Raw genomic sequence first — 27,209 nt, forward strand, 5'->3', positions numbered from 1 at the left:
AGTGTGAGGAGTGAGCATCCTGAGATGGTGTTGAAAAGCATGCCTGGTCATGCCCACTTGGGCTTCTGATGCCCTAGTATGGGGCTCAGAGTTTATTTTGAGTGTGCAGAACTTTTTTTTCTTAAATTCTTTTATTGGTACATTTTAGGTATACAATACATTTACATTTATCATTGGGTGCTTGTACCTGTACATGATGTATCTTGATTCTTATTTTTTTCCCCATTACCTGTGTGCCCTTCACCCCCTTCACCCTTCCCTATTTACATAGATTTCGTTTCCATTTTTTTTCTTTTATCACAATTTTTCCTTTCCCTTCTTTCCTTTCCCCTTCCCCTCCCACTACCCCTACACCTTTGGACCTTTCCCTATTTCAAATTATCAATTACTCATTTTACACTTTCAGTTTCTCACACTAGAGAAACTATTCTGTATTTACACATGTGTGTCCTATTTAATTCACTAAAGAGTATGGCCTCAATATGCATCCATTTAGCTATAAATGTCTGTAGTTTCTTGTTCTTTATGGCTGAGTAGTACTCTACCTTATAAAAAAACCACATCTTCTTTATCCAGTTTCCAGCTGATGGGCACTTGGGCTGTTTCCAAGCTTTAGTTATCACAAACTGTGCTGCTATAAACATGGGTGCACATATATCATTGTGGCACGATTCTTTTAATTCTTTGGGGAAGATACCCAGCAGGGGAATAGCTGGGTCAAATGGGATCTCCAGTCCTAGTTCTCTGAGGTATCCCCATACTGATTTCCACAGTGGTTGCACCAGTCTGCACTCCCACCAGCAGTGGAGAAGGGTTCCTTTCTCCTCACACCCCCACCAGCATTTGTTATTGGATGATTTCTTGATAGCAGCCATTCTTTCTGGGGTGAGGTGGAATCTCAGTGTTGTTTTCATCTGTGCAGAACTAATTATAAGACTTTAACTAGGGGAGCAAGAGATAGAATTTATTTATAAACAGACCCCTACTGCCTGGTTTTGCAGGTTTCATCTGGAAAAGAGATGGTGGGGAGCACCAGTAGTTGGGGACATATTTCTTAGAAAATAGCTCTTTTTTCCCATTCTGAGACCCGGCTGATCCTCAGATGCTTGGGGAAGGGCAAGGAATGCGACTTAGGTTTGCATTCACTAACCGTGTAAGTCCACGGAGATCCTCCTCTGACCAGGACTCTATTGACATAACAGACATTCATGAAAATAAGTAGCAGTTCCAAAAATGTGTGGAGTGTAAGCATGTGCAGGATGGACTAAGACCCTCAGAGCTGTGTGTGTGAGGGAAACTTTCAGGCAGCTGTCTTCATTTCCCTTGAACATGCTGGCACTGTCTTTGGTTGCCAAAGGAATTGCCTCAGAATATTGGTTCAATATGGCCTTACTTTAACCTGGCAACCCCACAGGCATGCGTTTACTCATACTATGTAGGATGCCTTCCAAATTGGGTGAGGATTTCTGCCAGGGAACAAGTGGCACTCTTTCTGCAAACATTGTCCCAGCGAGCTCTGGCACCTACATCCACATGGTCTGACAAACAGTCTGTGGCACTCTACGCTGGGTTGTGTCTTCCTACACAAACTGAAATGCTCCTTGTTTTTCGGGAGAGTAGTTCTTTCTTAGCAGACTCACAGTGCCATAGTACTGATTTGGAATAGTTTTTGAGTAAATGGGAACCAACTCAACTGTTAAATGATGATAGGACAGGTATCAAGAGATACCCCCGTCTTTTCTTTTGCAACTGTTAACCTCTCAGACCTTCTCTGGGATCAGAAAAATATACAATATGGTGATGTATATTGTCAATTAATTTTTACCTACCTCAAAATAATTATTTTTAAGCCTGCAATTTGATATACTTTACTTGGTCAAATATGGCAGAAGATGAATCATCTGCTCACCTGGAAATAAATACCAATAGGGCCATTCCATCTTAAAGGACCACGACGACCCAGGAATTGGGCAGCAGTACTTGGAGGCCAATGCATCAAATGTCATTCACAACCAGGATCCACTCATTGGACTTAAAATTGGGTAATTTTTTCCATCATCTCCAAAGGAAAACATCTTGGAAATGTGTTGGGTTAGCTTGCCGCACTGCTGAAGGAATGATACCAACTTTTTGCCAATGTTATGTTTCACCCAACGAAATTGTTGTGGGTTGAATTTGTTTTTCAAAAATTCTTATTTTGAAATCCTAACTCCAGTAACTCAGAACATGACCTTAATTTAGGATAGAGTCTGCTATGGTTGGAACATGATGTTCTCTCTGAAATTCATGGTGGGACCTAATCACCAACAGGATGGTATGGAAAGGTGGGGCATCTGGGAGATGGCTTGGTCACATAGTGGAGCTCCTTTAGCCTCCACCTTCTGCCATGTGAGGACACAGGGCTCCTCCTGCCCTCGGAGGATGCAGCCTTCTCTGGACACTAGTTATGTTGGTGTCTTAATCTTAGATCTTCCAGTGTATAGAACTGTGAGAAAATAAATTTGTATTTCTAGTAAATTCTCCAGACTCAGATATTTTGTTGAAGCAGAACAAATGAACCAAGACTAATTCAGATGTAATTAGTTAAATGAGGTCATACTGAAGTATACACCATACTCCAATATGGTGGATGTTCTCACAAAAAGGAAATGTGGACACACATACACAGGCAGAACGCCACTCGAAGGTCTAGGCCAAGGATGTTTCTTCAGATCAAGGAATGCCAAAGACTTCTGGGAACAGGCAGCTGGAGAGAGACCTGGGACAATTTGTTCCTCACCAGAATCTTGGACTTCTGACTCCAGAACTGTATGGAGTAGCATGTATTGTTTGAGTCTCTGTCTATGAGCTTGTTATAGAAGCCCTCAAAATGCAGTGATCTTGTCTGCCAACTCTCTAAGAGGCTCTGCCTAGGAAGGTGCTCAATACCATGAACCATTCTTACTTTATCATGGTCTGGTATCAGGACTTTCAATATGGCCTCTTTGAGGGATCTGGCATCTGGATGGCGATGAAGGTCAAGTGGTCATGGTAACATGCTAGGCATGGCCTGTCGCCCTGGCATAGTCCACCAGGCAGAGGGACTAGGCAGTTGTGAAAGTGCCCATTTCCTGTCAGATGGACACCACTGACCCTCCAGGTGGAATCCAAAGTCAAAATAAAGCAGTAAATATTCAAGCATATTGACTTCTCTAATAAATCCTTGAGTGTCAGAAGGGAGTGGCGTGGGGCAAAGCCATAGCCATGGACTAGAAACAGATTGGAAATTGAGTCAGACTATTTTAATCTGTTCCCTAGGCAATGACAAGGTACAGGGTACCTTGCTGGGGAAAAAAAGAGGGTATAGAAGGGAAAGTCTCAGCACCTGCTCAGAGGGACCCAGAGAGGTGACACCTGGGATCCTTCCTCCTGATCTTGGAAGGCCCAGAACTGGAGTCCTTCCCTGTTAGCACTGAGAACCTGGGCTTTCTCCAGAAACTCAGAGTACCAAGCTGTCGGATAGGAAGGAAGCCGAAAAGCTGCTTGATGAATCTTCCTCTACCCTCCGAGTAGTTCTCCCTTTTCTAAGTCCAGGGCTTGGACCACCTATGTGGCCCTTTGATAAGGGGTGTCTGCACCCCATTAACTCACTGTCACCCAAAGACTAAGGTCAATAGGAAACTTTTCCTGAGGTGAGACGACCCTTTGGGGACAGTTATAAAGCAGTGATAAGATTACACATAATTTGTGGCATTCAGTACCTTTAAAAATAGACCAATTTTAAAGCCCCCTTGATTAAAACAAAAATTCAGGGCAGAATTATTTTGTCAGCTTGCTTTCTTTATATCTGGAAAACTTGGATTCTCTGCTGAGAAGACATTTTAAATGGATTTTAAAATACTTCCCTGAAAACAAATGCCAATTTCAAATAATTCTGAATTTTTTTTATCATGACTATAATCTAAAAATTAACATATTTTATCTACCTTCTGCCACTACTCTTACTAAAATTATTTTCTCAAAAGTCACCCAAATCTACCAAACCCAGGAACACTTTCTTATTCTGCTTTGTTCTTCCTGTGGTATTTGATCAGCTTGGTCATTCCACTGGTCTTTACTTTCTGTCCTCCTCTGTTTCAGGTGATTCTTTCCATGATTGCCAAATAATTCTTTCTACTCTCCTCCTCTCCAAATTAAGATGTTCCCAAAATTCTCTTCAGAATCTTCACTTTCATCCTTGGAAATTTCATTTATGGCATGAATTTAACTTTCCTTTCTAATTAAACAACTCAAAAAAGCTTTAGCACTAAGCCTGGATTTTCTTCATCAAAACATCTATCTCAAACTTCAAGTGTCAGCCCATGCTCCCCACCAGACCTCAGTGGGGTCTCACACCCGGGTTCTTTCTCCATCAACCAACCAAGTAACCAAGTCCCACTCACTACTTTTGTCAATGTCATGCTTATTTTTTGGGTCATCATTCTTTGATACCAGGAAGTCATCTTTGACTCTTCCCTTTCTCTTTTTCATTTTCTTTTTTCTTGTCTTCCTTCCTTCCTTGTTTCCTTCTTTCTTTCTCTCCTCCCTACAGTACTGGGGGTTGAATCCTGAGACTTCACACTGAGTTTAATTCTTATTTGGAGACAGGGTCTTGCTAAGTGGCCTAGGCTGCCTGAGCTTCCCACAGGGCTAGGATTACATGAGCCACCACACCTGGCTTCTTTCCTATTTCCAACCAGTTGTAAGGTTTGGATTCTTTTCAGTCTTTGAGTGGAAGCAACTTGCATCTTGTTGCTAGGTTCTACCTGCTCAGCTTGGCTACCTGAGTCCAGCCTCATCATTGTACCATGGACAATCTTGTGAGCCACTGGCTGGCCCTGTCTTTATTGCCTGCACCATGGTCTGGTCACCTTGTGTACCATCATTTATTTCCCAGAGGGCATTTTTGTTCCTGAAATCTTTTGCACGAACCCAGCATGAAGGATGCTGAGGTCTAGAGGCTCTGGATGGAGTGGGGGGCTGGGCTCTGCTGGTAGGGGTTTTGCTAGCTCCTAACAGGCTGTGCCACTAGCATGATGATCTGCACAAGAGGACAGGCAAGGACACAGGAATGGAAATGAGCTTCACAACCAGCCATGTAAGAAACCTATATGGGAAAGCCACAGGTCAGGAGATCCCAGTATGACTTTCTCATCAACAGGAAAGGCACAGGAAAATTTTGAGACTCTTGAGAAAAGTGATCAGCGGGCGAGTGAATCTGTGTGCGGTCACCAGCTCCCAGTGGACAGACCCGTGTATGACAGGGTGACAACCCACACACTCAGCAGTGTGGTGGATGCAAGGGCTCAGGGACATCAGTGTGCTCATTTCCATACATTTCCATATAACTTTCAAGTCACCCAGCTCCTAAACCTGCAGAGTGGATAAATTTTTTAAAAAGGTAGTGTGGCCTGTTGCAATTATACTCAAACTCAAAATCCAAAACAAGATAACAGGAAGCAAAACAAACATCTAAACCAACCAATTGCATGCCTGATTGGGGCGAAGATGGGCGGGTCCTCAGCAGGAAGTACGAAAGTGACAGGGAGAGCTCAGGTCCTGTCACAGTGGCCCAGCAGCATCATGCCTGTCTCAGGGTACTAGGTTCCAGCAGGGCTGGGCCAGTGGGTCCCTAGAAGTTACCTGGCCCAGTGGTACTTGTGGGCATGTTGAGTTTATACACTGCTCTCTTTTGGTGGAACTTTCTGGAATGACGTGTCTTTCACCTCTAGCTCTAAGAAACAGCATGCCTCTTAAAATTTCCAAGCAAATCTTGGCTTCAGAAATGAAAGTTCCTTTTTCCATAAATTTAGAAATATGGCATGTCAATATCATTGAGCTTTGGGAGCCTAGCTAGGACCTCTAGGATCGTCCAATGTCTTCAGGAACCCACAGCTGGTGTAACATGGAGACACAGCATTCAGACAACATGGGAGAAGCCAAGGTGAGGGAGAGGAAAGTAGATTCACTGAACCACCTGTTTTTACACTGAGAGAAGAAAGTGAGGACTGCAGAGAGAAGGTGACATTTCCATGGTCACCCAGGGAAGCAGCAGCACAGATTGTAGGAGGAGAGAGGCACCCATCTGTTCCCTTGCCAGGTCCCATCATAGGACAGACAGACAGGATGCTGGAGAAGAATGGGCATCCTCCAGCCATGATGAAATGCTCACATTTTTCAATATTTGGAGGTGACATCAGGAATGAGGACTTTAGAGCAATGCTAGGTTTCACATTTCTGAAGAAATTTGAGTTTAGGTCTTTATATTCTAATAGAAATGCTAGGGAATGAGGAGGGCTCTGTTAAACTCTCTGGAAAAGATGACTCACACTCCCAGCTCCTTTGTCCCTACTCAGAAATGGCCGAAAGACCCTGTGCTGTCCCAGCAGCCCCTGAGGAGGGCAGCCTTTGCTGTGGAGGCTCCCCTGTGAGAAGTGTTGTGAGGAAGGCTGAGACCTCACACCAAGAGGTCCCATTTGCATTTCAGTTCCAGTCCAGCCATGGTAATAAGAATGGACACACCACAGAGGGTCAGCTGAATCCTGACAAATACATGTGGTGGCTTTGTCAGAAACCAGGTGGGGAAAACACACCAGGCTGGGAGCCAACAGCCCTGGTTCTGGTTCAGACTCTTCCTTCAGGTGCTTTATAACAGTATATGAGTCATTTAATGTTTCTCCTCAAGTTCTTGTTGATTATTAAAATTTCTTTCTGGGATTTCTGGAAGTCCTACAGCTACCAAGTGGAAATGAACGCAGGAGAGAATGGTGGCATCAACTCAACTCATGTATTCTGCTGTATCCTGAAAGTTGGGTCCAGATGTTAAGGGATGTCCTGAAAGCAGGGTTCAGAACACTTGGCATCTCTGTAAATACCCAAACTTAATAGGACTAGAGAGGAGCTCACCACTGGTGCCCCACAATTGCTCCCTGCTAATGTCTTTGTCCAGGGAACAGGGTCTCCTCTGTACTGCTGTTCATATCAGAGACAGGAGCATCCTCCATTCTTCCCTCCTCTCAGCCTCTCAAGTCAACACTTGTTTATGATTTTAGTCCTAACATAATCTTGAATCTTTTCTTCTTCAATACAGTCATCTCAGTCCAAACTCATCTGATTAATGAAGCCACATCTTGTTTGGTTTCTCCATTTTCCTTCTAGCCCTTGATAAGTTTTAAGATGATGATTAAATATGCTTTAGGGGTTTTCTTGTTTAAAAACCTATCAGTGCTTTCCATTGTACTTGAAATAAATGTAGAAGTGTTCTATTACAGACTTCTGCATGGGTTGGCTTCTCCCTTTGTCTTTGTTCTTATTTTGTGCCCTGGTATCCTGTCTCCACTGAACTCCAGCAAAAGTTCCTCACCCACTACCATCTCAGAGTCTTTCCAATTTCCTCTCTTCCACCATGACCTACTTTCCCATCATGTTACTTTGAGCCAATTTCTTTAATTCTCAGTTCACCTGCTATTTTCCTTGGAGAAGCATTTCCACATCACTTCACTAAGACTGGATGTGCTATTGCTAGTATTTTTCTCAATCTACACTTTGCTCCTCAAACTTTTTGCAGTTTGCCATTGTCTTATGTGCACATTTTTTGGTTTCTGCCATCTGCCCCTCTAGACTCTAAGTTCCATGGTAAATGGGACTGTATCCATGTTGTTCCCCACTGAGTCTCTGTCGCTTGGCACAGCACACAGATAACATCTTTCTTAAAATTTAGGGTTGAGCACCTGGAAGGAAGCTCCCCCACTGCCATCCCAAGCTCCTGGGGCAGAGAAGGTGAGCTGGCCCCAGAACCTGGAAGGAAGCTCCCTCACCCCCATCCCAAGCTCCTAGGGCAGAGAAGGTGAGCCGCGCAGGTGCCAGAAGCACCCCCCCCCCAACGTGGAAATGAGAAGATATGTAAACAAGCCTCAAAAACAGACATCTGGATCACCTACAGAAACCCCAAAGGGAAACGAGATGGAACAATCTGATACTCAACCACCTGGACTCTCTGAACTGGCAACAAAAGAGGATCTGGGAAAAATGAAATCAGAAATAATTACTCAGATAACAGCAAAGATTGTGCTCATGGTGCAAGATATGATTAATAAATCTAGAGAGGACACAGATAAAAAAATAGAGGATCCGAGGAACATGATGGAATCCCAACATAGGAAACAAATGGAATCCATAAAACAGATGCAAACAGATTTCCAGGAGATTAAAAACTCCATCGAAAGTCTGCACAGCAGAATGAACCAATGTGAGGATAGAATTTCAGATACAGAAGATAAGACTGCAATTAGTGACCAGGAAAAGAAAAATTGCTTTAAAATTGTAAAGGAACATGAGAAATCAATTCAGCAGCTGCTAGAATATGCAAAGAAGAATAACATAAGACTGACTGGAGTCAATGAAGAAAGAGGAGAGAGTGCAGATGACATAAAAAAACTGTTCACACAAGTGATGGCAGAAAACTTCCCAAGCAGGGGTAAAGAACTTGACATATAGATAAATGAGGCATATAGGACTCCAAATAGCCTTGATCAAAACAAATCTACACATAGGCATATAATAGTTAGGATTCCAGAAATCCAACAGAAGAACAAAATTCTACAAGCAGTGAGAGAAAAGAAACAAATCACATACAAAGGAAAGCCCATCAGAATCACAGCAGATTTCTCAGTGCAAACTCTCAAGGCAAGAAGAGCTTGGAGTGAAGGATTTCAAGCCCTAAAGGAAAACAGCCTCCAACTCAGATTGATGTACCCTGCAAAACTATCTTTCAAAATTGATGGAGAAATGAGATACTTTCATGATAAAGAGCACCTCAGAAACTTCATGAATATCAAACCGGCACTCCAGAAAATTTTAGACAATACCCTAGGAAAAGACAATGAGGATCACAACCCCAGGAAACCCAGCAGAATGAATCCATTGGGCGTGACAAGTTAAACACAAAGGGGGAGAATCCAACAAAAAGAAAAAGTCATGACAAGCCTTTTAAAACTTTTAACTTCATCTCCCTAATGAATGTATAATTCAATCTTGTTATTGTACTGATTAGTATTTTTCTGACTCTAGAGTTGCACACCTTTCCTTGTGCTGTACTGGCTATTTATCATCTTATGTCTACTTTTCAATTGGTTGTCTATTAATGAGCTCTAAGAATTCTTTATATATTCTGGTCATAGGTTATATGCATTGTAAATATGGTCTGTTTAAGGACTACTTTTCATTTTAATGATGTCATTTAAAGTTCTAAATTTTGATGGAATCTCACTTATCAATTTTTTTCTTTTATACATCATGTCTTTTGTATACTAGGTAGTCCTTGCCTACCCTGAATCCATAAACATTTTCCCCTATAATTTCTTCTTAAAGTTTTATACTTTTAGGCTTTCATATTTAGGTTCATAGATCCCTTCAAGTTATTTTTATGTATGGAAATAAAGGGTTGAGGTTAATTTTTTATATACGGATACCAGGTGTTCTAGTGCCATTTGCTGAAAACACTATCTCTTCCTCAGCTCTTGAATTGAGTTTATATTCTATAAAATGCTAATGTTAAATAATCTTTCAAAACTCAGTGGACCATATATTTATGGTTCTATTTCTAGATTCTCTGTTTTATTCAAATGATCTATATGTCTTTCCTTACACCAACACTGCCTTGATTATTGTAGCTTTAGAGGAAGTCTTAAAATTAGGTACTAAACATCTTCCAACAGTGTTTTTGTTTTTTTAAACTTTTCTAGGTCCTTTGTACTCCTACATAACTTTTAAATTTCAATATCCAATTCTTCATTTTTAGCGAGTATACACAGACCTGAATTTTTATATGTATCTTGTGTTTTGTAATCCTGCTAAATTCAAATACAAGTTCTAGGGGCTCCTAGAGATTTCTTAGTATTTTCTCTGTAGATGATCATTTCATCTACATATAAAGATTTTGCTTCTACTTTGCCAATCCTGTCCTGATTGTGTCATTGTATTGCCAGACTATTTTGGTGGGGCCTAGGTTTCAAAGTTTAATAGACAGATAAAGAGTAAGCATATCTGCCCTTGTTCCCCACCTTAAGGAGAAAGCATTGTATCTTCTCCATTCATATAAGGCTTTCTCACTGGAAGTATGGAGTACATGTCTTTAATCTGTTGAGAAGGTTCTGTTCTACTTCTAGTCTCCTGGTAGCTTTTACCATGAACAGCTGTAGAATTTAGTCCAATACTTTTTCTCCAACTAGTGACAGAATCATATGGCTTTTTCCTTTCCTCTGTTAAAATGATGACTTTTGGGGATGGATCTTCCAGTGCTGAACCAACACTGCCATCCCTATAACAAAACCACTTTCTACATACTGCCAGATCTGACTTCTATTAGTTTTTCTTGTTAAACAAATTTCTATCTATGTTCATATTTTTTTTCTTCTATTATCTTTATCCAGTTTTAGGATTAGCACAATGTTGAGTTCCTAAAATGAGGGGAGAAGTGTTCCTTCTTTTTTCTGCTTTAATTGTTTGATATAATTTATCAGTTAAAATGTATATGAGCCTGCTGTTGTCATATAGGTAGGTTTTCAAGCTAGGAATATACTTTCTTTAATAGGTGCTATTCAAATTTTATATTTCCTCCAGAGTTAGTTTCATTAATTTGTCTTCCAAGGTACTTCTTAGAAGTTGTCGAATTTATTTCAAAAAAAAAAAAAAAAAAGAAAATAAAGAAACTATTTGGTATTTACACGCGTGTGTCTTATTTATTTCTCTTAAGATTATGGCCTCAATGTGTATCTACTTAACTATAAATGTTTCAAATCTACTTAGAAGTAAACTCAAGCAAACTATACAATAGGCTGATATCATGGAACCTAACATTAAGAGAAGCCTGCTCATGAAGGACTTCACGAAAAAGTGTAAAAGAACACCATTCTGAATATGTGCAATTGCAAAGTAGAAACTTAAGAAGAAGAAAAAAGCAAGGCAATATGACCCCTCCAAAAGTTAATGCTTCTAGAGTAATGGATCCCAATGATAACAAAGAGGACAAAATACCAGAAAAAGAATTTGAAAGAATGATTATAAAAATGGTCAATAAACTCAAAGAAGATACAGATGAACAACTGAATGAAATAAGAAAAATAATGTGGGATATTAACAACATTTTAATATAAAAAGATTCTGAAAAAAATGAGCAGAAATATTAGAAATTAATAGCTTAATAAGCCAAAGAAAATTTTAGTGGAAAGCCTCACTAGTAGGGTAGATCAAGCTGAAGAAAGAATACCAGGGCTTGAAGACAAAGTGAATGGACTAGAACATTCAAATGGTAACAAGGAGAAAAAAATCTATGAATCTATTAAAAGACCAAACTTAAAAGTTACAAGTCTTGAGGAAGAAGTTTGTGCTACAAGCTAATGGCATAGAGAACATATCCAGTGAAATAATAGCAGAAAATTTACCAAATATTGGGAATGAAGTGAACATTCATATACTTGAGGCCTTTAGAACCCCAAGCAGACATGACCAGCAAAAAAAACCTCTCCATAACATCTTATAGTTAAATTTGCCAAAAATTTAGCACAAAGAATATTAAAATTGCGAGAGAGAAATGTCAAGTCATTTATAATGGGAACCCCATCAGAATAAGTGCAGATTTCTATGCAGGAACGCTAAAGACCAGGAGGGACTGTAATGATGTATTTCAACCACTGAAAAAAAAGAACTCCCAAACTAGATTATTCTAGCCAGCAATACTATTCTTCAGAGTTGAAGGAGAAGTAAAGAATTTCCAAGGTAAGCAGAAACTAAAGGAATCATGACCACTAAGCTAGCATTACAAATGATTCTTAAAAGGACTCTACACATAGAATAAGACAGGTCCCAAGTTCGATCCCTGGCACCAAAAAAGAAAAGAAAAGAAAAGAAAAGAAAAGAAAACACAAAACTGTTTCTTTGGGCCAGAGATTTAGCTCATTGGTTCCACTCCCTCCCTCGCAATTGCAAGGTCACAAGTTTGGTCCCCAGTACAAAAAAAAAAAAAGTAGACAAAAGAGTACATACCTTTCAATGATAACCCTGAAAGAAAATGGTCTAAGTTATCCAACTTAGAGACATAGACTGACAAATTGGACTAAGAAGCAAAATCCAAATAAATGCCGAATACATACCTCACCCATAAAGACACGCACAGATTGAAAGGATTGAAAATGATTTGCCAACCAATTGAAACCTGAAAACAAGTAGGAGCAGATACGCTTATATCCAACAAAGCAACTTCACATCAAAGCTAGTCAAAAGCCACAAAAGTTACTATATATTGGTAAAGGAAACAATCCACCAAGAAGATATAATGATAGTAAATGTATTTGCATCTACTGTTGGCACACCTAATTTCATAAAACAAACACTACCTGACATAAAGGGGCAGATGGATTCCCATCAAACTATAAAAGAGGTCATCCAGACCAAACAAACAAACCAACCAAAAAAGAAACATCAGAGTTAAATTACACTATAGATCAAATGGATCTAACAGATATCTACAATGTTTCATTCAACCACAGTGACATACATATTAATTTTAGCAGCTCATGAAACTTTCTCCAAAACAGACCATGAGTTAGCCCACAAATCAAGTGTTAACAAATGCAAGAAAATTGACATAATTGATGCATTTTACTAGATTATAATGCAATTTAACTAGAAATAAAAACAATAGAAACCACAGAAAGTACACAAACACATGGAGATTAAACAATGTACTTTTGAGTAATCACCACGTCTTTAAAGAAATCTGGGAAGGAGGATTTAAAAATTTCTAGAATTAAATGAAAATGGAAACACAACATACCAGAATTTGTGGGAAGGGTCTTAAGAGGTGTTATGCCTTGTGCTTAGATATCCCCTCAAAGCCTCATGTGAATAACGTGGGGCTATTTTGGAGGTGGTTGAATCTAGAGTGTATGATGCTAGAATTAAGGGCATGTGATTACTAAGCCACTACATGTGAGTGATTGGTTTGGCTTCGCTCTGATCCTGTTAGTCTGAATAAGATAAAAGGGACAGAAAGACACTGTTAAACTCTCTTGTTGCTTTTGCTGTTTTCCACCGCCATGATCTGTGGTTCCTCAGCCCCCCTGCCTTGGAGCCAGCCAATTATGGACTGATACTTCTATGAACTGTAAGCCAAACAAACCTTTCCCCCTTTAACTTTGGGTGTTGGGTGTTTTGTCTCAGCAATGAGCAAAAAGCAACTAACATAAGAGGGAGGTTTATAGCTATGAGTACCCACATCAGAATGATCTCAAATAAATAATCCAATGATACATCTTAAAGTAGTAGCCAAACAAGAGCAAACCAAACTCAAATGCAGTGGAAGGAAGGAAATAATAGAGATGTAAGCTGAAATTAATGCTATAAAGAAATAGAAGAGGCAAATCAATAAAATTAGAGATTAAAGAACGAAATTTTTTATGACTACAGATACAACTGAAATCCAGAGAATCATTAAGGAAAAACCTATATTCCAGTAAATTAAAAAATCCAGAATAAATTTCTAGCTACTTGTGACCTATGAAAATTGAATCAAGAGAATACAAAAGCCCTAAACAGACAAATGAATTTTTAAATCCACATTTTCTGTATGAGAATTAATATGATTTTATAAATAAAGAATCACTTGGCCTCTTTTCAGGGAAAATTAGAAATGTGATATTTTGGAATAAATACTCGTATCTTATTTTCTGACAGTTCCTGAAGAATAAATCATTGTTTCAGGCTGGTTATTTAGGGGGAAATTATTGAAAAAGTATTTCCTCTTAGGGAATTGCTATCTTCCTTTGTTTTACTTATCCTTATATTAATTTCAGGTCAAAAACCTATCAGTGATGAACTTATTTCTATTGCATTTGTGAGATTACCAATGCTGACACCATCTCCATAGCAACCAATATGCTTAGAAGGAGGAAAAATAGAAACAGTCAAGTAAGGCGAAAAGTCATGGTGAAGAATAACATAGGTTTTTATCATACTGCCTTTTCTGGAAAACTGTTTGCTTATAAAATATTTATGTAAGTTTGTGAACTATCTGAAGTTTTATCCTACAAAAGTTTCACATACTGGGTGAATGTAGAGATATACTATATTAATGGTGCATTAATAATTTTGTTTCTGGCAACTTGATATTTTGAACTAAATGGAAGCTTTAAAGAAAGGTGAGAATTGGATTGTGCGGCATCGATTTACTGTTAGGGGAAGTTGATGAAGACTATGAATCGCCACCTTTGGGGTTTGCAAAGGTCACCTGAAAATCCAGCTCAGATCTCCTTCTTTGAAGCAGGAAGACTGCTCTTCCCTGCCTGGTCACTCTTGGAATTCAAGCCTTAAGGAGGGGCGACTCTGCTGTGGGACCCCAGCTGCATAGCCTCCTGGAGAACTGCTCCAGGCTTTGGAAGTCATTTGACTGTGAACTGAATTGTGCTATCACTACTTGTCATCTTACCAAGCTAATTTTGTCTTTCATCAAATGCCTAAACATCAGAGCAATCCCTGCTATCCAACCCCACACCCCCCGCTCTTGGGGCAGAGAGTATTTGTGAGTCTCCCTCCCTCACCTCTGCTCACTCCCCAGGCACATGTTACTGGCTTCCTGGCAGATTTTCTGGGGAGAAGAGAAGGGCTCCTGGTACCTCTGTCAAGCAGCATAGCAGATGGTGTGCAGTTAGACATCTGCAGGTGCATCGTGCCCAGATCCTCCTACTTTAACCATCCCATACGGGACCTTTGAGCACAAAAATTCTCTAGCTGTCAAACTGTTCTCCCTTCTAGCCTGCTTGTGTCATGAATGTATTAAACCCTCACAAGGAAATGGTTTTGCGGGGCTTCTCTCCACCTCTAGCTGTCTTCTCAAATGACTCTTGCCCAAGTCAGTGTGTTGGTAGAGTTTTGTTTTCAAGACAATGGCAGTGCCTAGTCCCTGCACCCACCTCTGCAGCATGGTGAAGATGGCAGACTGTGTAAACACAACTTGAGTGATACAGATTACATTCTGGGTATTATTTCTGTACTCAGAGTCCCAGTGCTGCAAATATTAAATTTAGTCACACTAATTCCATTTATTTTCCAGGAGCCTTGTTCTAATATATGGCCTTTAATTAGTGCTAAATTACAACAGAAATCCTGTGACATTGCTTGTTATTTTCTTATCGATTATCACCATTGGCAGACATTTAAAAAGGCTGAGAAATGATGGGGAAGGCTAGTCCTGCCCAGTGCGGGTCCCACTCTGTCACTCACCTGGAGGCCAGCAGCCTGCACCTGACCTTCACCCTTCCCAGCCTGGGTCGTCAGGTCAGTGCCCTGGGAGCCTCTGTGCCTCTAGCCTGACTCTCACCCCCTCTTGCTCCTCTTTGCTGAAACCATTATGTAGCACCGCTGGAACCGGCAGCTGTTGCTGTCCCAGCTGCTGTCCTCGGGCCTGGCCTTCCTGACCTCCTTGCTAGTGGGTCCATTCTGACTCTGTCTCTGTAGCCCTGAGCTGGAAGGGCCACTCTGGCACCTTGCTCCAGGCCATGCTCCCTGTGTTTCTCTAAAACTCTCCAGCTTTGAACCTCAGCTCCTCCAAGACTCCCAGGCACCCCTGAGGTGACCCAAATTCAGGTACCTACCTACTCTCCTTGATTTCAGCTCCCAGTTCACAATTCACAACCCCCAAAACTGCTCCTGATGATTTCTACACTCATGTTAACTGCCCTTCCCAAACCATGGACCCTTGATCCTCAACTGCTTATTTGTTGCTTGTCCTAGTCAAGCTGAGACCCTGGCCATACAACAACCACTCTCTCATCCCTGGAGACTTAAATATCTCACTGTGTCCTGACTCCTGTCTGCCAGCATTCTCCCAGTCCCTGACTCCAGCAATCCTTCAAGCAACCACTTCAGGGCCAGCATGTCGCTTAAGGACCCTGCCATCCCCTTGCTGACCCTTACCATCTTTAGGCCCTCACTTCCTTCCTTGGTCATGACCTTTCTAGGGTCAGGATCACACCACCCCTTGGTTATCCCAGGCTCTCTCATGTTGAGCTGCTCCCCATGGAAGTGTCAGAACCCTAGTCAGCTCCGTCCTGTGCCTGTAGCTGGCTGTGTGACCTCACAGCAGGAAGCTGGCCTCCAGTGTGCCATGGTGCCTGCTGGGACCTGACACATCCCTGTTCTCCTGCCTGTCCCCTTTCCCATCCCTTCTGCCATAGTGAACTTGCTATGTCATCAGGGAAGGGAACAGATTAGAAGAGAACTTCCCAAGTGACATTCCCTCCTGTTTGTCACCACCTCAAGTGCCCCTGATCCTGTGCATGGGCAGCCCCTTCTCTATGCGGAGCACAGCTTCCTTCCCTGCTTGGGGCCTTCTCCTGCCACTTCCCCTCACCATTCTCTATCCTTCTCTGTCCCTCCACTCCTGGGTCATTCTACAGAGCCACACAGGACAGCAGTGACAGTCTGAAGGCTGTCCTTGGGAAGGACGTCTGGTCTCTTCACTCCACAGTTCCCATGTTTGAAGTGGGAAGAGTAGCTGTCACCATTTGTACATGCTTGAGGTGAGGATTAAATGTGACAAGGTATCTGTTCCACATTCATAGACACAGGGTGACTCTCCTGACCGTCCCACTCCTGTTGCTTTCTCTCCTGCTGGTTGCAGAGCTGTGGGCTCAGTATCCCCTGACCTTGTCCCTACCTGGTGCCCTCCATCTGTGTCTGCCCTTGCCTCCCCACATTCTCTGCTGGGAGGCTGGGGAGGGGACACCTGTTCTGTGCTCTCTGCCTGTCAACAGCACCTGGAGCAGGACCTGCACCCAGCAGGAGCCGGGGATGCTAGCTGGAAGAAGGGACGGTGCCTGCATGTGGGTGCGCACAGCTGATCAAACTGCCCATTGGTGACAAAGTGAATGCTGATTTGCAATTCATCTCTGGTAGAAAGCAGGCCAAATTTTGACCAAAGAAGAATGACTGATTAAAGAGAAAGACACATTTTTTCTTTTTTTTACCATTTTAGTGTGCACAGGTCGATGCTAATATTTTAGGAAAAGGATTAATAAGAACCAAAGCTCAGAAAGATGCCTTTCTTCCATTTTTAATTTAACTCATTGAAGTACTGATTTTCTAGATGACATTCTTAATGTGGTTGTTCTGTAGTCTTTTTTGTTCCCTTAATATACATGCATTTTTTAATGCCCTGTCTTGTTTGACTCTATTGTGGTTTGCATTTGAAATGTCCCCAAAACCCATGTGGTACAGGCTAGGCTGCCAGTTGATGGGTTTATTGGGAAATGATTGTATCATTTTAATGCACACCATGGGGTCACTCTTTCTTCCACTACTATCTTCTACCATGATGCTTCTGCCTGGCGACAGGCCAACAAGCAGTGCAGCCAGCTGACCAAAGACTGGAGCTTCTGAAACCATGGGCCAAGACAAACCTCTACTCCTTTACTTGTCAGACGTTTGTCAAAGCTGACCAGTACACACTCAAGTGAGTTCTGATTTGTTACCATAGTAACCATATCCACCTGCATAATACAACCACAGGGCAGCATCCGGTGTTAATATCCACCTATCTGTTGTCACACAGTTTACATTAAGGTCCTGTATGCCACACTCTTTACTCCCAATCTGAATGGAAGTCACCATGTACCCAAGGTCAAGGTACAGTTTATCAGCAGCTACACAGACACGTTGTTGCCAGTGCAAATACAGTCAAATTCCTCATCAACCCCTCTCCACTTGCAAGCACAGATGGTCAAAAGCTCTGATTGTGATATGAATAATGGGGAGGCGACACGCATACGAAATAACACGAACATGTTCAATAGGCTTTAAATATGCTACAGTCCGTCTTAGACCTATGGAAACATTTCTTCTATTTAGCATCTCAGTATCTGCTGCAGAACCACCCGTCTCCTGAACACTGGCACTGGAATTATAAATGTGCATTAAATTATAAATTATAAATCACATACTCCATAGGCTGGGGAAGGGGTGGCAGGAGACATATCCAGCCTTCCTGCTCCTAAATCCAATCCTGGTTTCATCTCTGGCCTCTCAGTTTCAAAAGGACCTGGTATCTGTATTGTAAAAATAATTCAGCTCACAACAAGGACTCTGTGTTCCTATCCCTCTCCCCCATCTCTATTTTGGGATGCAAGTCCTATTATCACCGAACAGAATGACATTAGCAGCAGGTACAACTGACACTGGGAAATTTGTTGGATCAGTTGCACTAATTGGATATCTGTGCTTGCAAGGCTGATGGCCCAAGTAGGAGATGTTTGAACATGTGAGTTCAGAGCCCTGTTTAGGGTCCATTTCCATGTAAATGAAGAGAGAGAGAGAGAGAGAGAGAGAGAGAGACAAGTTTGATAGCAAGGTGCCCAATGACACACCGGGGCCAGCCTCCAGACTGTAGGGACGAAGCTTGAGCAGGAAGGCTTAGGAAGAATAAAGAAAATCGGTTTCTCTGCTTACCTTCCTACATGTAAGATTTATGCAAGAAACTCCCATTAGCACTAATGAGAGTTATGCATGTAAATCTCCCATGGAACGGTGGGAGATGAGCACATCCGTCACCATGTGGATGGTGTGGTTTCCGGGGCAGGCTTCCAGCAGGCAGGCGCTGCTGTGCTGCACGGAGCTGCTCCTCCCAAACCCCAGGGCTGGGAAGCAGCGGGGCCTGGGGCAGAGGCCTGTGGGAGAGTTCCTGGGAAGGTGCCCTTGCAGAGCTGTGCACGGGACACGCGGGGGGACAAGGGTTTGAGTAATTGCAGATCACCATCAAAACCACCCACCTGGTCATGAAACATCAGAGAAATGAAATGCATACCTCTCTATCCTGTGGGTAGAGATCACGCTGCCTGTGCTCATAATTTTATTTTTATTTTTCCTAAGAGGGCAAGCAGAACATTTTAAACAAGTTTCTAGTAACGGTTGCAATCATCTTGTCCCCTGCTCAGAGAATGGTGTCTCAGAAATTAGATTGTCATTGTCTCAGATGGGGACTATGCCCTTCTGCCTCAGGGCCTTTGCTCAAGCTGGTGAAAGATTCCCTCTCCATGCCCTCACAAGTGCATTTGAGGTGTGTGGGTAGCTTCCTCCTTTCCCAGGGTCTGCCATTGATGACAGCACCCTACCCATCCTTCTTCATGCCTCTGCTGCTGGCCTATCTCAGACAATGAGCCTAGGGAATGCGCCTGAACCTGCCTGGGACCCTTATCTTCCTGACAGCTATGCCAGACTGTGCCTTTGGACCTTTGTGGATTCAGCACTGTGGCTTGCACATGGTCTCTCCATGAGTATCTGGTGGATATGCACATAAACTTTACCTGTAAGTGGAATGGGCACATGTAACAGACACAGTGTTAGGAAAGCAAAGAAAGGCAGATGGTGAAAAGAAACTCCTTCTCCTTGGGAGTCAGCCTCTCCCACCTCCTTCCCTTGCAGCTTGATCCAGGAATAAGAGCACACACCTTAAAATGCACACTGATAACCCTACACACAGAGCCTTGCACCCTGAAATGTATCTAAGCATAGGTTAGATTCATATAACCACCTCCAAAAGGAATTATAATGTGCCAGGACTTGAATACAGCATCATTTATTTAACTAACCACTTGGAGACCGATACGTTGCTTACAATATCCTGCTCTTACAAATAAGATGATAACAAACGTTATAAGAATAGCCACACTGCTGTAAGGCTTACTATGTGACAGATGCCATTTAAGTATATTCGATTCTAAGTGCAACCTTCTTGGCTATATAAATGCAAGATTATCCATGACATACAGAAGAGGAAACCAAGGCGCCTGGAGACTAAGCGGCTGGCATAAGATCACAGATGCCAGGTGTTTCCCGAGGTCCTGCTGGGCAGTGGCACCCGATGCAGCCTCAGGAGAGCTAGGTACTCGCACCCTGCTCCTGAGTGTGTGGATGTGTGCCACAGCATCTAGAAGTGGAACAACTTGGAGTGGGCATACCCTTGTGAAGTTGTACTCACATTGCTAACAATGATTGTCACTCCTCCACATGGCCACTGTCACCTGGCTGATGGCTACCAGCGACAGAGAGGCACCTGGGGCTCTTTGCCCATTTTTTAGTTAAATTTTGTTAAACTTCTAGTAAGTGACTAAAGCTACCCATTTCCGCTCTGTCCTATGAGGCCGACTCTTATGGTCCAGAAGTGCAGTGTAGAACCAGCCACTGCCAACACCACCTTCTTCCCCTTCATCTTGAAAGCAGTGTGTGCAGGGAGAATTGATCATTCCATTTCCATGGGATCTACGTTTAACAACCCTTTCATGACTTAAATAGTTGCTCATTATGCTTTGGCAAACTTCATTCTCAGCTATAGATCTGATGGGTTTTCACACCTGTGAGATAGATAAGGTTAGTGTGATTTTTATCCTGGTCATGTTAGGATGCATCTGAAAGGCTATGAAAAGAGGACCTCTGAGGATAATCTCCTGAACTATGCACCTCCAAAGGCCATTCTAGAACCTTCCAGGGAATGTGACTGTATGAAAATTCTCTTTAAGAGTGACAATGAAGGTTATACATCAAAAGACACGTGTACCTTTGGCAGAAGTATTGTGCAAGGCCTACCATATTAAAACAACTTACAACTTTATATTTTTTGGAGGGGAATTTAACAGTTCAATGCATCATCTTTTTTCTGATAAAAATTTGGCTAACTTCACAGAAAGAGAACTATTGACATCTGCAGAAAAAGAAGTTTAACTATGAAAAGCTGAAATAAAAGACGTTACCAGCTTTTTTAGTAGGCTAATGCTTCTCCAAACATAATAATAACAGTAGATCTGTATGAGTAAGATGGTCCACACTTGTTTTGTCAAACAAAAATTAAGACCTATGGAAAGGATGCAGACTATTATTAAGGAGGAAATATTAAGTTTATGCTTAGCTTATACCACTGTGGAACAGTTTCCCAGCAAAGCCTGCATGTCCTGATGCACATCTCAGCAAATACTTCCCCTAAATATGTGTTCCCAAGGCATTTTCCAAGATGTGGGGCATCCAGAGTGCATGGTGGCTTGCGACAGAGCTCAGCCTGTGGCCTGCTGAAGGGAGAGGCCCAGCACCAGGGCAACGACCACACTCACCCATCTGCTCAACGAGCACTTCGGCTTTTTTTCTTTTGAGAAATGTACGATATCTAGTATGATGTTCCAAACAACAGGCACTGGTTGTCTTGGGACACCTTTGGTGCCTGCCTGTGAACGCTAAGAATCCAACTTACGAAACAATTCTGAAGGAGTCAGGAACAGATACTGTGGCTTGCCCTTTCTCTGAATTTGAATGTGTGGCTTCAGCACAATGTGGGCTTCTTGCGGCATTTTTGAGTTTAAGAGGTTCTCTAACTCTATACCAAGGGCATGTGGAGAAGAGACCTCTGTGCTCTGATGTTTGCATGTGGGAGCCTGAAGCTTTCTTGAGGCCAGGTTAGGTGAGGAAGTAGCACCTCAAGGTCCCTGACTCTGTCCCCTGAGATGGGCTCAGCTGTGGCCTACACACTGTAGGGATTCACACGTTTCCTTCCACACATTGCCCCAGCACCCTTAGCAGAGAAGTGAGTCCCATTGTGGTCTTCTGCCTCCAGTCCCTAGATGGACCTGTGTTATCTAAATCCTCCACAATATATGACCGCCCCTAGGTCTGAGTTGCCCAATGAGCCATGGTCTCAAACAACCTCGCCTACTTCCCAGCTCTGCTTTGATCCACATGCCACAGGCCGCAGGTAATTGTCCTCCACTGGGAGGAAAGAAAGCTCGTGATGTGCAGTTTTCACCATGCTCCCTGCAGGAGGACAGGGGTCAGTAATCTGATACCCTGCTTCCTCAAAGAGTGGTGGTCCATGACTTCAATAATGGAAGTCATGAGAAATACAATTTCTTCTGTCACCTAACCTAAATCCCAGAAAAATCAGAGCTCAGCTTTATTTTATTTATTTATTTATTTATTTATTTGGAGGGAACTTGGAAGCAGAAGCTGTATTTATTTTTAACCCACCACAATATCTTATGACATTACATTTAATAAATAACATGATAATAGAGGTTGATGAAATAATAAAAGTTATTATTAAAGAAATACGAGTGAATTAGTATGGAAAAGACTGGAAAGCATCCTTGCACAACTTAAGGATGATTTTGAGAAAGCCCAACATGAAATTCCTTGGCTCTTTTTGGGGCAAAGATGCGTGAAATCAACAAACTTCAGAGCTGTATTGCTAGCATTGCTCTGCTAAGTGAAATAATTTGATTTAGCCGCAACCTAGTGGTTTTGTAAATTCTTTGTGTGTATATACACAGTAGGTTTTACATGTACATAAGTAATATAATCACACACATTGAGGAGTAGGCAGGAGTAACAATAATGTGTGGCACCTGTGGACAGCTTTGTGGAGCTGGTGAGGGGTGCTCACATGGTCAGAAGTGTTAGTCAGAAGTTAGACTGTCTGCGCAGAATTGATACTGTCAGAACAACTTCCTAACTGTATAATGTTAGACACATTATTTAACTTCTCTGTCCATTAGTTTCCTCTACTATAAATTATGGGTAAAAACATGAATAGAAAAAGTAGTAGCTTCATAGGGCTTTGAGGACGGAATGGAGGAAGTTGGAATTGAAAGGCTTGATACCCAGGGAACATGTAATAGTGTTTAGCCACTCTCCTTATCATTTGTAGTCTACGCTGGGTTCATGGACTGCATCGCATTTGACCTTTCACAGCCCATGTATCCCTATTTTATAGAAAAAGAAACTGAAGACTTCAAAGGGATTTGCCCAAAGATAAAGGTTGTGGGCAGTTGCAGGGCTGAATCTAACGACATGGTCAGCTATTTTTAAGTGCATTTTTCCAAAGGGTCAGAGAACACAGATTTACAGAGTCGGCCCTATTTCAGCAGATTTCTCCCTCTGGACACTGATCCACTTTTCTTGAAAATAGTCTCCACTTAGAATGCCACTCACGCTGGTTTAGGGGAAACAGATATTGATTTTATTTTTGGTGCAGTCTTTAGCATGGAAATGGGATGCACAGTGTGATTTTCTTTTTGGGCTCCAATTTGGGGAAATTGGATTTCCTAGAGGGCCAGCTGCAGAAGAGTCACAGGTGTTTGGGGCTCAGCAATCATGGTGGCTAATTGGGACAAAGGAGGACAGAAAAATGCCCTCTATCTCAAGCTTGTTCTATGGCACTTTCATTTCTTGAATAACCACAAACCTCATAGTTCTTCTTAAGTGGAGATGCTAAGCAAGGCACAGTGGTGCACATCTGCAATCCTAGCACCTGGGAGGCTGAAGCAGTAGGATCTCCTTGAGTTTGAGGCCGACCGGGGTCATTTAGTAAGTTCAAGGCCAGCCCGAACTACATAGCGAGATCCTGTTCCCCTCAAAAAAGAAAGGCACACAAACTTGTAGAGGGGGACACTCTGTCCGGTGCTACATCTTTTAGGGGTGGGACAGCACCACGTACCACCACGTCCCTGTGTCAGTGCCCCCCAGAGACCTCTGCGGATGCAATGAGTTGTGACCCAGCTCCTGACGCAGCCAGCAAGCATGCTTGGCCCCGGATAGAGGGTGGGATAGGACAGGCAGCACCAAGGAAGGTGCCCACCTCTGGGTCCTTCTGGTCTTCCAAGCCTCCTGTGGCAGAGCTGGCAGGCACCTTGAGGCCCTGGCCTGTCTTGTTTATTTTTATATCTGCAGAGACTAGAAGAGCCCCAGGCACCAAGATCTGTTCAACCTGCTTGAAAGAATGAGGAGACAGGAAGGCGCTAAACACACTCCCACCCACAGCACTGGATGGGAGCCAGCACAGGGAGCAGCAGCTTTCTCACCTGGGATGTTTTCTGTCCTGTCATTTCTGAGGCCAACTCTTGCATATGTTTCTAAAGCTTGGTTCATGGATGAAATTTAAAGGCGACTTGGAATTAGTGATTTGTGTTGAATCTGGCCTTCCTGTGGGATCTTCCCTTCCTCCCTACCTGGACCTCTTGCCACAGTACATAGGGCTGGGGAAGGATGTGCTGGTGTTTATGTGCTAATAATACCATGCAAGTTTGCTCAAACAGCACTCAGCCTTCCCTACACTGACCTCTGATCCTGGGGTCTCCCCTGGCGGAGTTAACACAGGCCTGGTACACATGTGACGTTGACTACATGGAAATTGACCCATGAGGGTGATCAGGCATGCTCAGCCTCTCCACATGGGTGGTACAGACCATGGCCTTGGAGGACACCCCACAGTACCTATGTGTCCACATCTCTGGTCTGTCCTGGGAGCCAGGAAAGGTTCACTTTGGCAGAGATCATTCAGAACATTCCCACCATCACTGGCTCCCAACTCAAGGAACAACTGCGTAGTGCAAGAGCCTTCAAGATGCTGCTGAATTTCAAGAAACCACATAGAAACAGCATCTTCATCCTCAGGGCAGATTTTGGAAAACTTTCTATTGAATATTCTTATACATTTAGTCTTGCTTATTGCTCACCGTACTAGGCTCAGAAAAATTCGATGATAAAGATCTGAATTTCTTTTCAAACTGAACAAAAGGAGGTATCTAACTTCATTCATGGTGTATACTCAAACTACACATGGAAATCCACTACTAGAAAGAATGAAAACTTCTATTTCCATCTAGTAAGAGACTTAGTTATGTGATCTACAGATCCAGTGCAATCCTTATCAAAATTTCAAGGGAATCTTCTTGTAGAAATAGAAAAAATCTATCCTAAAATTCATATGGAATCTCGAGACCTCCCCAAACTGAAAGCAATGTTGCAAAAGAGCAAAGTTAGTGATCTCATACTTCCCGATTTTGAAACTTACCGCAGAGTTACATTAATCAACACAATGTGACATTGGCATAAAGACAAATGCACAGACCAATGGAATTGGATAGACACGAACATTTGCATATGTGGCCATGAGCTTTTTGTTTGTTTTTTTGAGACATGGCCTCACTATGTAGTCCAAGCTAGCTTTGAACTCACTATATAGCCCAGACTGGCCTCAAACTCACAGTGACCCTCCTGCCTCAGGCTCCTAAGTGCTGGGATTATAGGATTGCACCACAACAGTCAATTTTTGACCTTTATCTTAAATCTATACTAAAATTAACTCCTGATGGACCATGGACTTGAACATAAGAGATAAAACTATCAAAATCTTTCAGAATAAAAGATATAGGAAAATCTTTACAACATTGTATGTAATCATTTCTTAGACATGGCACCAAAAACATAGGTAACAAAAGAAAAAAAAGTTGGGCTCCCTAAAGATTAAAACAAAAACTGCTGTGCATCAAAGGACACTATTTACAGAATAGAAGACAACCATGAAATAGGACAAAATATTTGCAAATCATGTATCTGAGAGTGGGTTCATAGCCACAATATATAAAGAGTTCCTACAGTTCAACAATACAAAAATCTGTTGAAGTCAAAGGACTTAAATAGACATTTCTATGAAGAAGATAAAGATGCATCACTAATCTTTAGAGAAATGCAAATAAAAGTCACAATGGGAAACCCTTTCACACTCACTAGGTTGACTATGTTCAAGCACACACACGTACCCTGCTACACACACACACTCACACACACACAGAAAACAGCAGGTGTTGGCCTAGATGAGGGGAAATTAGAACCACTGGGCACTGTTGGTGAGGATGCAAAATGCTGTGGCCACTGTGAAACAGCAGGGCAAATTCTCACAAGCAAAGATTTAAACCTGTATTTCTCCACCCAAGTTCAGAGCGGCGCTATTCACAATAACTAAAAGGTGGAAGCAACATGCATGTCCCTTGATATGCAGCTAAATATCATTGGGCTTTAAAGGCAGGGACAAAGTTCTGGCCCACGCTATGACATGGATAAACATTGAAGGCTTGTGCTCGGAAAATAGCCCAGTTGCCAAAGAACACACATGCTCTGATTCTACTCATACCAGGTGTCCGCAGCAGTCAGAAGGGAGAAGGTGGCAGCCAGGGGCTGGATGGGGGTGGGACAGAGTTGCTGAGAAATGGGTAAGAGGCGAGGTTGTGGAAGATGAGAGAATTTCTGGAAATAGATGGTGGCGACGATTATACAACCATGTGAGAATGTCTGAGGCCACCAGCTGTGCACTTAAACATGGTTAAGTGGTAAAGTTTATGTTATGTGTGTTTTACCCAAGAACTTTTTTTAAATAAAAGAAATTTAGCCACAACTTGAAGCTTTGGAGAGAGCACGGCTGTCACTGCACATGGTGGCCCTGAGAAGGTCTGTCCAGGTGATGGATGGCAGCTCCCGAGACCCTTGCTCCATGAAGGAGGCCCTTGTCACAGACCTGCTCAATCCCCTTAAGCAGGAAATGCCCCTGAGTAGAAGTCAGAGTGGACACAGAGGCCTGACTCTTGTGAGCTCTTTGCTTTTGTGCCAAGGGTGGACAGGCCTGGTAATATAGCCATGGAGTTACCGTGGTTCATGTCAGGGCTTGGTCAGAGGGGCTCCTGGAGGCCACATCGAGCAATGATAGCACATTCTGACTTCTGTTAGGTTTATTCTCCAAAATCAGGGGATGTGGCACCTCCTAGCAAATCAGAACTCCATCACTCACAAACCTATTTTTATGCTTCCTTAAAGTAGCAGGTAAAGGTTTAGGTAAATATACATTTGTCTGCAGGTAAAGCATGAAAAATACAACAGATTCCTTACCTTCATGTGGCTCCTTCTATATCCATGTGTTCATGGGGCCAACTGGAACCTTTCTTGACCACTTTTGTTGATAATGTGAGAGACACAAACACTGGATTGGATTCAATAACTACATTTTTTCCTTCTTCTGCCAGATGTGGTCACTCTAGAGAAGAAGAAAATGGCAGAATAATGAGGCTGATATTCACCATAAATCCAAACCCTCACATGAGGGATGTGGTCATCGGAAAGAGACCTGATTTCTAATGCACTTGGAGTGGCAGGGAAATCACCTGGCCTGAGTGACGGGACAGCAGGGAGACCAGCAGGGCGAGGGACCCTGGAAGTGACAACTACTTCACCCTGGGAGTGAAAACTACTTCCATTACTGTTGTCATGTGAAAGTTACACAAAACTGTACGCATATTCCTATGGAACGTGGTGAGTTATTTTTGTGATTGACT

The 27,209-nt window shown here is 42.4% G+C and overlaps 1 protein-coding gene across 18 annotated transcripts in view; it reads right to left on the reverse strand.

Annotated features, from left to right (window-relative positions):
• Myt1l (myelin transcription factor 1 like) overlaps positions 1–27,209 on the reverse strand; it is a 385,446-nt gene that overhangs the window by 150,503 nt on the left and 207,734 nt on the right. For all 18 annotated transcript variants that reach the window (XR_015446741.1, XM_021247219.2, XM_021247217.2 and 15 more), the window contains one exon: positions 26,767–26,911. The gene's annotated coding sequence lies outside the window, so the exon portion shown is untranslated. The remainder of the gene's footprint in view (positions 1–26,766; positions 26,912–27,209) is intronic.

The sequence above is a fragment of the Heterocephalus glaber genome, unplaced genomic scaffold (assembly GCF_053883595.1).
Source record: "Heterocephalus glaber isolate CG9 unplaced genomic scaffold, H.glaber_assembly_v1.0 deba00001724, whole genome shotgun sequence".
In the NCBI taxonomy this organism is placed as follows: Eukaryota; Metazoa; Chordata; class Mammalia; order Rodentia; family Bathyergidae; genus Heterocephalus; species Heterocephalus glaber.